The sequence below is a fragment of the Cydia splendana genome, chromosome 19, assembly GCF_910591565.1.
Source record: "Cydia splendana chromosome 19, ilCydSple1.2, whole genome shotgun sequence".
Classification (NCBI taxonomy): domain Eukaryota; kingdom Metazoa; phylum Arthropoda; class Insecta; order Lepidoptera; family Tortricidae; genus Cydia; species Cydia splendana.
This window is the reverse complement of record NC_085978.1, coordinates 12,049,690-12,061,376: the sequence shown is the minus strand read 5'-3', so window position 1 is coordinate 12,061,376 and position 11,687 is coordinate 12,049,690. Positions and strand designations below refer to the sequence as shown.

Here is an 11,687-nt window from a genome sequence, read left to right as displayed (position 1 = left end):
AACATTAATTAGCTATTATGTATTACAGACATATTATTTGATATTGGAGAGTCGAATCAAGTATGGTATAGATTAAAAAAATAGACACAGGAACCCCCCTATCTAAAGAAGAAGGCGGCTCGGGGGGCTCGCATAACAAAGAAGAGCATGTATGTACGTACAACCGCTGTTTTAGGTTGGGTTAGGTTAGGTTCGTTCGTATCGGAGGTCTACATTGGAGTTCCCGAAACCCCGTCCACAAAGCACGCGGCGGAACACCCCAGGGGTTTTAGTCCGTGGGAGTCGGACATACCCACTTTGCTGCTCCCGGGCCAGTGGGATCCATAACGGATTTCCCCTGGGTAACAAAAAAAAAAAGTTAGGTTCGTTAGTTATCTTTTGTCCCTCAGAGCAGAAAATAGAAGCCCCGCAAAGCGGCTAATAATTTTATAGACGAAATATTTAATGTATGTAATATCATATATTATACAGCTCTAGACATTATGTCATTTATAATTTATATTGGGTAATCGTTAGATTAAATTTATTTTATATCTACCCTTAACTATACAATATAAAATTATTCCTCTTGTTGGTATACACATTATTGATTATATTACCTTAGTGATATATCTTTCAAAATTATACCATATGTTGTTATATCGAATGAAAATATATAATTTATTGTTATAGCGATCATTACACACCCATTAACGCCATCTACTCGACTATAGGCCAAAGGTATGGTGCAATCTTTTCGAGCGATAGCGCCATAACCTTCAGCCTACTCTCGAGTAGATGGCGTTAATATTCATATTTAACAAGTTAACACATATCAGTGAGAGAATAATGATCAAAGTCAAATGGCGTTCTAACAGTTTTAATCGTCTGTTGAAAGATGGCAGAAATACAGAGACATGGAAAACAGAACAAATGATGATTCATTAACAAGAAAATCACAGGCACTTACTAAAAACCTTGAACACCGTCAGCTGATATAAAGAAAGTCCACCATTTTAATAGTCAACAGACTCCTTTTTCAAGATTTTGGTTCAGCCCTTACATTTGGGAAATGTTTTACATTAGCGTAGGATAATGAATAAGTTGTAATGTTCAACTCACCCACAGAACCGCAACAGACATGCACGAGGCTTCATATCACAACAATTTAAATATTTGCGATGCCCTAGATTGCCCTAGAAGAAGAAATAAGAGCTAAGTACAATTTATTTTATTAATAATAGTATTATTTACTAGCTTTTGCCCGCGACTTTGTCCGCGTGGACGTATAGTTCCAGCAATTAGAGTAAGTATAGCGCCTGGATAAAATGTAATGGCAATAATTTTGAGCCTAATATGCTTAATTGCTTACACCAATTGACAGGCAATTAATTAATTTTCTCGTTTCCACCCCCCTTTTCACCCTCTTCAGGGATGACTTCCGACATGAAACTATCCTATGTCCTTCCCCGGGACTCAAACTATCTCTATGCCAAATTAAAACTAGATCCGTTCAGTTCAGCGGTTTAAGCGTGAAGAGGTAACAGACAAACAGAAAGACAGACACGCACAAACATTTATTAAAGCGTAACAAATCAATAAACTATATTTATACTAGTTCAGATTCAATTGCCTATAGTACCAATAGGTACAGTGGAACCTCGTTAGCACGAATCGAAACGCCGAAAACTTCGTGTTAAAGAGGTTTCGTCTTATGGAGAGCATCGACTTAGGAAGGTTCTAATAGGTTTTTATTCGTCTTAAAGAGATTTCGAGACTTTCGAGTTACAGAGGTAAAATGTATGAAAAATTCGTCTTAGAGAGGTAATTATACAAATCCGTAACGTACAGTCTCATTGTCTTTTTCGAGTTACAGAGGTTTGTTAATAAGTAACTTCGAGATATAGACGTTATAAAACAATACGCCTATTTTTTCGAGTTATAAAGGTCAAATTTTATTTTTCGAGTTATAGAGGTCAATTTTTTACTGGATAGTCAATCGAGTTATGGAGGTTTTCGGCTTTGAAGGGAAGGGAATGGCATTTTATTTCGTGTTAACGAGGATTTCGCCTTATCGAGGTTCGAGTTATCGAGGTTCCACTGTATATTATTAATGCATAATGCATAATAACGTGTTATCATGGACAACGCACTAAATTTTATGTCAAATATAATTATGTTATTAATAAACTGCAGACCTTATCTGTTGACTCAGTTATTAAAGTGGAACCGAAGTAGTGAACATGATCGTTGTTTTGCTAGCAGTTCTGGTTGTAGTCATCTACTATTTCGGCACCCGTAAGCATGACTATTGGGTCAAGAGAAATGTAAAGCACGACCCCCCGGTGTTTCTGTTCGGGAACAACTATAAGGGCTTCATTGGGCGGCAAAGCATCACAGAGGTAGCCAACGACCTCTACAAGCGGTTCCCAAACGAGAAAGTAGTCGGCTTCTACAGGGGCTCCACACCAGAGTTATACATACGAGATCCAGATATCGTCAGGGATATATTGAACAATGATTTCGCTCATTTCTATCAACGGGGACTAGGAAGAAACCCAAAGATAGAGCCGTTGTTAGCGAACTTGTTTCAAGCGGAAGGAGATCTATGGAAGCTTCAGCGGCAGCGAATAACGCCCGCGTTCACGACCGCTAAGCTGAAGGCGATGTTCCCGCTGGTGGTGCGGTGTGCGGAGCGCCTGCAGGGGGTGGCGCGCGATGCCGCGGCCCGCTCCGACACCTGCGACGTGCGCGAGCTGATGGCGCGCTTCACCACAGAATTCATCGGAGCCTGCGGCTTTGGCGTCGATACCGACTCCCTCGGTATTGAATACTCCGCTTTTAGAAACATTGGCAAGATGATATTCGATTTCACGCTTCCGCTCATAGTCAAACATATGTTATGGCAACTTTTTCCACTGGTAAGGTCGTTCCTTTACGTTGACAATCCGAGGGTTCGTGATGCTATATTTAGTCTAGTGAAAACTATAAGAGAAGACAGACAATATAAGCCTTCTGGTCGTAATGATTTCATAGATCTACTCCTAGAATTGGAGAGCAAAGGAAAAATCGTAGGAGAATCAGTTGAGCACCGGAACGCTGACGGGTCTCCAGTAATTGTGGACATGGAAATGGACATCAAAATTATGGCTGCCCAAGTGTATGTATTCTTTGGTGCAGGTTTTGAAACTTCGTCGTCTGCTACAAGCTTTTTATTGCACCAACTGGCATTCAATCCTGAAACACAAACCAAGATCCAGTCGGAGATCGATGAAGTGTTACAAAAATATGACAATAAGTTGTGCTACGACGCGGTAGCGGAGATGACGTTCCTTGGTATGGCTTTCAAGGAGGCAATGAGGATGTTTCCACCGCTGGGCGTACTAAACCGTGTGTGCGTTCGGACTTATACATTCCCTCAACTAGGTCTGACTATTGATCCTGGAGTAAAAATTGTGATCGCGGTGGATGCGCTGCAGAATGACGAGAAGTATTTCGACAACCCGCGGGAATTCCGACCGGAGCGATTCACTCCCGAAGAAGTGCAGAAGCGACACAACTACGTATTTACCTTTTGGTGATGGGCCCAGAGCGTGTGTAGGTAAGTTGTATAAACTTTTAAGTCTAGTCATCATCAAATTAGTAAGGTAACCCTGAAAATACATGGCTAATTCCAAGGAGCTCTGTAATGATCAACCGTGGACAACCCTCGTTGAACCTGATTTCGAATCTCGATGAGTGATGATCTTGCTAATACGGCGCCATTCGTCGCGGACTGCAGCTTTCCGGGTACATTCGTAAACCGAGCACTTAGTTGCGGCCTTGATCTGGTCTGTCCATCTCATTGGTGATCTACCACGTGGCCTGGTGCCTTCGACTTTTCCCTGCACTACGAGACGCTCTATGGAGTCATTACCACGACGACAAACATGGCCGAAGAAGGTCAGAATGCGTGACTCCACTGTGGTTGATAGGCGCTGTCTGATGCCGAGTTCTTTTAATATGGAGTCATTTGTACGAAACTCTGTCCACGATACTCCTAGCATCCGTCTCCAGCACCACATCTCCAACGCGTCAACTCTCTTCTTCTCGGTTTCACGAAGGGTCCATGTGTCTTGTGGCTTAGTTTCTATAAATAATTATAGTTCTCCTTATTCTGTTACAGGGTCTCGTCTAGGCGAGATGCAGTCGCTGGTGGGGCTCGCAGCGGTGCTGCAGCAGTGCAGCGTGTCGCCGGCGTCCGAGACCCAGCGTGTGCCGCCGGTCGATCCCCGCTCGAACATCGTACAAGTCATCCAGGGAGGATTGCCACTGAAACTCTCCCATAGACGTTAAAGGCGTAGACGCATAGGTAAAGTGTCATTCTATGGAATTTGCTAACTATGTAAACAAACCGCCATACTGAAATCATCATTCAGTGACAGTTTCAATATGGCGGTTTGTTTACATAATTAGCAAGTTCTATAGAATGACACTTTATTATTGTATGACCGAACTTTACCCTTAAGACAGTTCATACTTGGCTGTGCAATGTGCAATGCAACCATGCGTCTACGTGCTTGGTGTTGTAGTTTTTATATTTTTTGATTAATGCTAAAAAAAAATGCGTCCGGTGTCATTGATAAAAATAAAAGTATTCAATCGGCTATACTATCGTAGATGTCTTGGCCGGAAATCGGTCCGCAGACACATCGATGCATAATTTTAACCATACATTGACAGACATATTTCCATTCTCACCATGAATGATTGGCAGTCCTCAACTGTGCGTTTCTCCAGAAACTTCCTGCCTCGCACAGCTAAACTGTGGAATAAACTGTCGCCTGCGGTATTTCCGGACCGATACGACCTTCAAACCTTCAAGAAATTATACTCTCATCTTAAGAGCCAACAGGAGTGGTCATTTCTCCATACAAACGTACTCCTCGTTTACCTCCGTGGTTTTTGAAGCTAGAGCAATGATTTTTTCAACACAGATTAATATTGTCAATATCTGTGTCAGACCGTTTTGCTGCCTCGCACAGCTAAACTGTGGAATAAACTGTCGCCTGCGGTATTTCCGGACCGATACGACCTTCAAACCTTCAAGAAATTATACTCTCATCTTAAGAGCCAACAGGAGTGGTCATTTCTCCATACAAACGTACTCCTCGTTTACCTCCGTGGTTTTTGAAGCTAGAGCAATGATTTTTTCAACACAGATTAATATTGTCAATATCTGTGTCAGACCGTTTTGCTTTTTTTAATATTTTTGTTTTTTAAGGCGCTAGAGCCCTTCAAAAATGGCCAAAATGGCCTAATTAACTATGCCGCAATGAGAGGCGTGGCATTCAAAACTGATATCAATTAGCCAAAAAAGCAAAACGGTCCGACACAGATAATTTCATAATCATTTAGATTTCCAAATTTGGTTACGATTGGTTAAGTTTTGGAGGAGGAAACAGAGGAGTACGAAACCTCGATTTTTGAGATTTTTACGCAGGATTTTTCGCCTTGTCCTTATCGCACTACTTTTAGGTGCCGCTTCCGTTAGCGAGACGGGTATATTTACCTAAAATATTTAAAACTCAGCTCCTGTTTCGTCTTAAAGGTCGGCAGCGCACTTGCAATCCCTCTATCGGCCGATTCGTGTCCTCGTTTGCTTCCTATATCATTTTCATTATTAAACCAAAAAGATTACCGCCGCGCCACATCTATGTAGGTACATAAGTATATTATATACCTAGCTATTACCTACCTAGTGTAGTGTGACAGTTCAATCTCGGAGCGTTACAGTTTTATAAACTGGCAAAGATAACCAGACATCGTACATTAAAATAGCATTTTCGGTGCAGCGGAGTGGTGTTAACGCAATTAGTATCAACAAATTCAACCCTAATGATTAATTAGCGTCAATTACGTTAATATTAACCTTAATTTATCATTTCAGTTGGAATGATCTATACCAATTCCGTTAACACCACTCCGCTGCACCAAAAATGTGCTAAAAATGTACAACGTCTGAAGATAACAAACGCAACAATAATCGAGATAAGCCGGTGAACAATGATTGCATAAACGCATACCCTCTAGCCGCCCAGAGACCTATAAAAAGGTCTCCTGTTCCATTCTAATTAGAACTTTGTGTTGACAAAATAAAATTTCATTTTGCTTGGCAAGGTTGGACATATGGGCGGCTAGAGGATACACGTTTAAAGTAAAATGTTTTCAAGGTCAATATCACGATTCCCTGATATGAATCGCAATGAACTAAAAATTTTAATCACTGCACTGAAAATTAAAACGAAATTTTAAAACGTAACAAATATAAGAGCCTCGGTAGAGAGTACCGTTTGGAGTTGAAATAAAACTCTAGGTCCATGGGGTCCTAGCGCGCATAAGTTGTTCGCAAAAATCGCGACGCGTCTGGTTGACGTAACTGGTGACCGAAGAGCTGGCGGCTACCTCGCACAACGTATCAGCATTGCGATACAGCGAGGAAATGCCGCCAGCATCCTTGGTACAATGCCTCAAGGGCCTATTTTAGATTTATGCTAGTTATTAATTTCTTTTATTAATACCACTGTTTATATCTTGTTTGTAAATAAATGATTCGCAATTAAAAACTCATGACAGAGATGACAGAGACTCAAAAATTACGATTATCATTTACCTACTTTGTCATTGACAGTCTGCACATAATTGGAAAAATATACTCATACAAATTTATTGAAATATGCTTAAAACATTAGGTACATGTGAACATCACAAAATATTATGTATATACAGGTTAGCTAAAAAAATAACTGCATTCCCGTTGCCAGGGAGGTTTTAGGATTATACTGAGCAACTTTTACTATGAGACCATTGTATGTATCGTTAAATCATTGGAAATAGTAAAAATATATAATATGTTTAGAATTAAAATTACAATAAAATCGCTATGCTCATTGAATAAACACCTCTCTAGTAGTTTCTAGTACAGTCAAATGTAAAAATATGGGTGTAGCCAACTTATTCAAAAATATGTCCCATAGTTCTTAATTCGCTGACATAAGAGCTATGGGACATATTTTTGAGATGATTTGTGCACCCATATTTGTACAGTTGACTGTACATAGTTGATGATGTCTGAGTAGTTTTATCACCTCTTAATTAGGATAGGTATCCACTGATTATCGAATCTATTAAGAAAAATCTTCCGATAATTGAGATAAGCCGGTTTCTGAGTGGATAGACTGGCTAATCCCTAATTAGACCGTCTTCAATATTAATGCATTATCCCCATTAAACATCTTTACTAGCGTCTATACCAGAGTAAATAGGTAATATTACGCAAAACTGCGTAGAGGGCGTCACTAGCACAATCACATGGCCTACCGCGAAACACGAAAATCGAAAGTTCTGTTTCTGCCTCTCTAGAACTCTTGCCTATTCAATCGATAGAGAAGCAGATAACGAAATTTCGTTTTTCGCGTTTCGCTGTAGGCCATCTGTATGTAAACAAACCGCCTTGATGCATCAATGTCGTAGTCTCTATGGTTTACTATGTGCACTAGTGCTGCACTCTGGCGGCAGAACATTGCAATAATACTCCCTATTTATATACAGCAGCCGGCCTAGCCAAGGTAACAATCGCTTGCGCTGTGACAACGAAACGCTTTGTGTCTCTCTAGCAGTGTTGGCCGAAAGTTAATCCAAATTGAAAATGCTGGCCATTAACCATTATAAATTGAATCGTAAACTGTAATCGTCCGTTACGGTTTAAGGTTCAATTTATAATGGTTAATGGCCAACATTTTCAATTCGCATTAACTTTCGGCCAACACTGCTCTCTAGTCTCTATCACAGATTAGTGCAACAGTGACAGTTGCGATTCATTCGCTACGGAGCGTAAGCGATTGGCATGTTGGCTACGCGGCCTGGTAGTTGACCGAGCGCCAGAAAAGGTCTGCGTTTCGGCTTGTGTAAAAATGCTTTCATATGTCCGGATGTTTTCCTCTACAGGCCGGAATCCTCAACCGATTCTTGTGAATTTGTGTAAGCAGGTTCGATGATATTTTTTGTATTACCTAAATTCAGTTTTTGGATATTTTCAAAATGGCGGAGCCATACATACATTTATTCAGTTTTAAGTTATGCTCGTGAGATCTACAGCTCGCAGAGTCACTAGCTATTTTGCATAATACCTATAGTAAATTCTCAAAAACAAACAGGTTTCGGGATTTTGTTTGAATTAAGCGCATAATCCGACAAATCCTGTAAGTCGACTTGATTAAACCCTTCCTTGTAGGAAAGCCTTTAAAGCGATTAGTTTATAGGTTTTCAGGCACCGTGGTGATACTTTAACGTTGCTGGGTCATTTAGTATCAGGCGCTTTAGCGAGGAAGATATGATGCAGATTATAGAAGACCGTGTAAGGATTGGTGAATCATACGGCTTTCATAGTAAGTAGGTAGGTATTACTAAGACATACATTTATCAAAGCTGGGGTTGCTGAGTGGTTTCAGCGTACTTAAACGGTATGTTACGAAGCAACGAGGACGTCTAGTTCCTTAGGTTTAGGTCTATAATATATGTTAGATATATCTACCTACTTAAATTTGACCTGCCTCAAAGTTTGGCGAAACATTAAACCAAGGTAAAACGTAATTTTCATTCCATTTTCACATACATTGTAAATTTCATTCTAATTATATGTAGCTAAAGTTAGACCAAGAAATGTCTGCGGAGATTTTGATAGCCCACGCAGTGCAAGTGTTATTTTAAACGTCAAACTTCTATGAAATTATGACGTATAAAATAACACTTGCACTGCGTGGGCTATAAAAATCGCTGCAGACTTTTCTGAGTCTAACTCTAGTTTTTAAGCTGGCGGCCTAGCCAAGGTAACAATCGCTTGCGCTTCTCCATCGAATCGCTTTGTCTCTCTATCGCTCTTCCATATTAGTGTGACAGTGACAGTTGCGTTTCGTTCGCCACTTAGCGATAGCGATTGGCATGGCCTGGCCGCGTAGCCAAGATGCCAATCGCTTACGCTCCGTAGCGATCGAAACAGTTGCGTTTCACTGTCACGCTAATATGGAAGAGTGATAGAGAGACATAATGCTTTTCGTTGTCGAAGCGATAGCGATTGTTACCTTGGCTAGGCCGGCTGATCCGAGGCACCTTTAGGAGGCATCTAGAAAAATGCAAAGATGATAAGGACCGTGCGCGTTGGAGGGTCTGCCATCTTATGGCCTGAATCGAATCGGAAACATATGTGTACATGTACATGGCCAAAGCAAGTGCTACCATCTACCGTTCTCATCGGTACGTTTCCTTGTGCATAGTAGGTTCTGCCATCTTGTGGGCTTAGGGTTTGCACGACGGATCCGTAATGTATGGGAAGATCCGCGGATCCGGATCCAGATCCGGATAATTTCATGCATTTCGGATCCGGATTGCAAACCCTATGTGGGCTACATCGGAAACATAAACGAGACATTTACGCCTCGCGCCAAAAATTTGACGGCTCCCTATAGTTCATGCACGGGGCCTATAGACAGTAGCTGAAGCACTTGACTCACACCTACGTATCAAGGCCTAAAAGGAACGTAAGGATATCTGCTAAACAAGAATACTTAAAACAAGGTATACTTAATTTGATATGCTTTTACTATTTTATGAGCCACATAAACAATGAGTGTTCCGCATCCAATTCCATTCAAGTTTAATGTAAACACGGTTTACCGTCATCGTAAACATTATTGTTTACGACTCGACAGGCAAATTCGAACGTAGGTACATTGATAATCAGAATGAGATCTGAGTTCATTCAGTTATCGTTCATTTCGTACGTACTTATATTAGCTTGGACGAGACGCACGATAACTATATTAACATTCTTATGTCAGTGTACATTCGAATTGGCCTGTATTTTACTACGCGCAATTTGCACGCGTGTTTCTGACAACGATACAACGTGTTTAATTAAAATGATGTGACCTTTCCCGACAGATAGCGATGTGAATAATCCCCCTTTTCTGCTGTCTGTGCACGGTCTTTTAGCATTAAGTAATTATCAACTTAAGTAAAGCGCTGCCATATGGAATGACAAATGGGAATGATTTATATGAACACACCTATTCCCATCTGTACCCAGCGGGGACGATTGGAAATACAATACATGCTGAAATAAGGCACAGTCTAGCTAGATAAAACGAGGGCAAATATTGTAATATCCTATTCTGTGTTGCTCATACTGCAACTTGCACTTCAAGACGTACACCAGACTCGCAGCATTTGACACCGTTGTAAGACTTCGGCCGAGCGAACGACCGACTAATCGCATTTGGAGGCCGGTGTAACACGCCGGTTATATCCGTTTCTATCAAATGGTGCGGTGTCTTTTATTTAATACTCTTAACACACAAGGGCGTGCAAGTCGGCCTGGTGTCCGACGGACACAGATGCGGCGTCGTTTCCACTGTATAAACCAGCACGGATATGATGGTCGTTTTTGTCTACGTGACAGCGTGATAAAAAGGTATCCGTCACTTTCTATCCCGCGTTGTTAAAAAGTGACAGTTATTTTATCACGTGGATAAATGTGGATAAAGCCATCCATAATACGCCTGCAGGGTCCCTAGCTATATCAACTGGATCCATGATAACATCCTCAAGAACGTCTAGATTACCTTTTATATAAGAGTATTACGAAACATTTAAACAAACTAGATTAAAACCTTGTTCGATAGAATAAACTATTCATTATTATAATCCAATTTTAATCTTGTAATCAATTTACTCAAATTTCATATTAATTAGGAAAATGTTCAATTCATAATGGCAATGTTAGCGTTGAGAAATTATGACTTTGATACCTGTCACTTTTGTGTGTTCTCTTTTAAATTTAGCATAAACTAGCTGAAGCCTGCAGTCCCTTATTTTAACTCTTTCATTTCTTTATGACGAATTATATACCTACATTTATTTTTAAAAGGCATATCTAAAAATTAACCGTAATTTCCAATATATGCCACGAAAAATCCGCCATTATATTTACGCCTACTGAGTAAGCTCACTGTCTTTGTGTAACATGAGTTACATGAGACATCAATAGAAATACGAAAAATACCTTTATCCTTATAAAATACCTTCAACTGTAAGCAGGAAAATTGTCTCAGAATATCGTGTGCGGGTTTTTTGAGTTAAACCAATAAGGATCACACAGATTTTCAGATTTATCTCGCAATCTCTGAAACCCTTTTATTGATATCCATAGAATATTTATTTTATTTTATTTTATTTTATTTTATTTTATTTTATTCGGGATGCTTACTGCCTAATATACATAGGTTAATAGACTTATCTACTATATGCAAATTACAAGCTTCCACATATATAATGCTAGATAACATAAATATAAAGGTAATTAAAAATAATATAATATAATTAATAATATAATAATAATAGCAGGGCAGCTTGTGGCGAGCTGTTGGGGAGTAACGACCCCACGGACCCGAGTGCTCCCGAGAGTCGGTCAGGGTCTCCGTCTCAGGCGTGTCTTCGTCGGTCGGAGTGGACCCCAAGGGGACCCGCAGGACTCTCAGCTCTGGCTTGCCTTCATTGGCCGTCCAGAGAGGAGTCGCTAGAGCTATATGCTCCAGGGGTGGAAGTGAAAGATGCATAAGACGCGAGTTGGCACAGTGGCTGTTAACAGCAATCAATCAATCAATCAATCAACA

At 40.4% G+C, this 11,687-nt stretch overlaps 1 pseudogene; it reads left to right on the top strand.

Moving 5' to 3' along the window:
* Positions 1-2,222: 2,222 nt before the first annotated feature.
* LOC134799798 (cytochrome P450 6B6-like) lies at positions 2,223-4,314 on the top strand (annotated as a pseudogene).
* Positions 4,315-11,687: the final 7,373 nt, after the last annotated feature.